The sequence below is a fragment of the Ascaphus truei genome, chromosome 15 (genome assembly GCF_040206685.1).
Source record: "Ascaphus truei isolate aAscTru1 chromosome 15, aAscTru1.hap1, whole genome shotgun sequence".
Taxonomy (NCBI): Eukaryota; Metazoa; Chordata; class Amphibia; order Anura; family Ascaphidae; genus Ascaphus; species Ascaphus truei.
The window spans coordinates 37242926-37246244 of NC_134497.1; the positions used below are offsets into that span (position 1 = coordinate 37242926).

The following is a 3319-nucleotide window of genomic DNA, read 5'->3' on the forward strand; positions in this document are numbered from 1 at the left end:
TCGACTGATTTGGAAACTGGAATGTAGAAAAGCCTTGAGCCACAGTCTAATGAGGTAACAATGTCAGTTTGGGCTTGAAACGCCTCCCTGTCATGGCCATCCCCCACACATCCCGCGCATCTTATCGCTCCACATAGACCACAGATCGCGGATTATACCCGTGTATGCGCCGCCAGGCAGTCAGACGCACGTGCAGCAGTGACCACTGGGGCTGTAGCCTAAGGCAGGGGGGCGCAAACTTTTTTCCCTGCACCCCCCTGCCGGATGTCCTCCTCTCCACGCGCCCCCTCCCTCCTCCTCCTTACCTTGATTCCCGGCGTCTGGACATCATGACGTCACGTTGCTATGTCACATGACCCCGCTGCATCACTTGATGCCGCGTTGCCATGGCGACGCGTCTTCAGGTGGCGGCTGAATCACGGTAAGTGAGGTTTACAGTGGCTCTGCAGCTCCCCCGGCACTTAATTTAGGTGCCTTCGGGAGGCGCGCGGGACCTCTGTAAACCCTGCGCCCCCCGCTGGTAATCTCGCGCAACCCACTTTGCGCACCGCTGGCCTAAGGCTACATACAAGCAGCAATGGTGCTGAACAAGGCTGTGAGGAGAAGACAGGAGTGAGGGGAAAGGTGCAAAGAGCTGCTGTGATCACATGCTCATTGCCATTTACTTGACTGGCTGTTAAAGTGCAATTGAGGCTATTGCGCTTTAGTGAATCTAGTGTTTGGTAAACAAAGGAGGCAAAGTGGATAAGGAAAAATAACCCCCTGCAGATCAGTACCTGGGAGGCAAATAAAGGGTGTGGGAGGAAGGGGGATACAGAACACAAACAGCAATAGAAACACACAGTAAGAGAAACCATGTGAGACTTCTCCTGAGGGGAAATAATTTGACAAGCTGTTTGGGGGATAAATAAAATGAATATTTCTGTTTCTTCAGTAGTTTCGGGAGGTTTTGCAAGGATTTGGAAAGACAATAAGTGATGGTAATTGTCACAGAATAATAGTCTGGAGAATATAGATTTGGCATTAGCTGCCCAGTAAACTAGGTAAAGTAGTGTAGGTGACAGCAACCACAGTTATCCATAATGTCAACAGCTGCCTGTGGTTTAATTAACCCTGTTCTTTTAACGTAACCATGTATTTTTATATCTCTATGCCTAGGCCATACTTGAATCTCGTCAATAATAGAGAGAAAGAACTCAGCTAGTTACTCTGTAACCAGACATAGTGTAACATTGTGATCAGTTAAAATAACCTTTATTACTATCTAGGGTAAACTAAAGTGGTGCATACATAAAAACAATACAACATATAAAATCTTGCCTTATATACTATAGGGTCACATGAATAAATTGCTAGAATAAGCATACCAAATTGAAATCCTGAAGAATACCGTTAGTATATGAGAGTATTATTTAACTAGACCACCCATTGTATAGTATATCTGAATACTGGAATAGTAATTGTATAGTCTGGTTAGACAGTCTGCCTGCTGGGATGGTATATATATGGTCTTGTTAGGCAATCTAACTCCAGTGTGAACCAAAATAGATATACTGTGTGTCAAGAGAGAGAGGATTTGGCCCAGGATTTTAAAGGGGTTACACCCCATTTGCCCCCCCTCTACTCTCACCTGGGAAGCAAGGGGTTAACTGGACTGAGCCCCTACAGCCGCAATTAGAGCGGCTTTAGTAGGGGCTCGCCTACGCTTCCGCAAGCGCGCGGAAGCGTAGGTCTTGGGGGAATTTAAAATTCCCCCACTTGCCGGCGCGACAGACCGGTCACGTGAGCGGTTCGCCCAATGAGGGCGAGCCAGCTCCGTGACGTCACTGGCCCGCCCCCAGCCAATGATGCGCCCGCCCCCTGACAGAGCGTGCGGTAAGCAACCGCAAGGCCAGGGAAAGCACCCGCTTTCCCTGAGCCTCAGCACGCGAGCAGGGAGCCTGGCCGCGGCCTAAGGCCCCGCTGCCTCAGACCACGCGCCCGCACTGCAGACAGGCAGCACGTGGAGAGGCACTTGACCGCTGTAGGGAGCGGGAGTGGCGGCCGGGGGCTGTAGTTTGAGCGGAGGACTGCAGCGGGGGTCTCCCGGGCTGCAGGAGGGACAACCCACATGCCCTCTGCTGCTCTCCGTGCTACTTCCCCCTCCACATGCCCTATGCTGCTCTCCATGCAGCTCCCGTCCAATACCCCCCCCCCCCCCCCATCTCCAGCGGATGGCTTCAGCGGGGGTCGGTCTCCTGGGCTGCAGGAGGGTGCTGCTGCCGGCTGTATGCTGGAAGGTAAGCAGATCCCCCCCCCCCCCCCCACATGCCCTCCTCTCCATGTTGATCCCTCCCTCCATGACACACACACTTCCCCCCTACCTTTTGGAGGTGGGGGAAGCTCTGACAGCTCCAGCCCCCGCCGCTGATAGGCTCACCAGCGCACCACGTGATGCGTCACCGCTCGGGATCGCAATTCTCTTGCATCCCCTGGCGGCTGACGCGTCACAGCGCGTAGTGAGCCGTGCAGCGAGGGGGGACTGGGACTGGCTCGGGAGGATACCCCTGCTGGTAACGCACACGCGGCCTCCGGACGCAGCGGGACCAAAGCCTAAGAAGGCAGGAGATATAAATATCCTCAAAGTGTAAGGCTGCGTCCATAGAAGTACAAGCCGTGCTGAGCCGTGCGGACGCTCCGCGCTGAGCCCCTGCATCCTCAATGAGGATGTATTTAGAGGGGGCTCACGCGAGCGTCCACAGGCGTGCTGACGAGTTGGATTTTTCAGCCGACAGCCAAGCTGTTTTTCAGCGCGCTGTCGGCTGAAAACATCCAATCAGCGCGAAGCAGCGTCAACGTCATGGCACCGTGACGTCGGCGCCGTGACGTTAACGTCAGTGCGTCGCGGGCGATTGGCCCAGCGACGTCACTGCCCCGCCTCCCACCACCTCCCCCCGCCTCCCGGCTCGCCTGCATGTGCATGAAATCGCACAGCTTCAGCAGGCGAGCCTCAGCGTCAGTGCGCCTCAGCACTGCTCCCCCCCTCTATGGCCCCAGCCTAAGAGGATAGAATGCTGGGTCTGTGTCCGGAAGAGTGAGCTTTTATAGTATAATCAGCTGTGTACAGAGATACTCCTAGCATGAGGTAATCAGCAGTCTTCTCTTAGCATCATCCAAAACGGGCTCCTTGTTCACCAATGTCATATGGTAACTAAGGCTAACAGTCTATGTGTTGTTCTGTAACCACTAACCTCAAAACCTTAACTTAAAATCTAAGTCAGAGCTTTCCAAACTTTTCATGTTTGTGACACACTTTTTAGACATGCATCTTTTCGCGACA

The 3319-nt window shown here is 53.3% G+C and overlaps 1 protein-coding gene across 2 annotated transcripts in view; it reads right to left on the reverse strand.

Annotated features, from left to right (window-relative positions):
• The window catches only part of LOC142466828 (uncharacterized), a 13177-nt gene that overhangs the window by 7062 nt on the left and 2796 nt on the right, over positions 1–3319 (reverse strand). Inside the window, exon 1 of one of the 2 annotated variants that reach the window (XM_075572317.1) lies at positions 1–1856. This exon is cut by the window's left edge and continues 1393 nt beyond it. The exons of the other annotated variant lie outside the window; for it this stretch is intronic. The gene's annotated coding sequence lies outside the window, so the exon portion shown is untranslated. Of the gene's footprint in view, positions 1857–3319 lie in introns of those variants that run through there. 2 annotated transcript variants of the gene reach the window in all.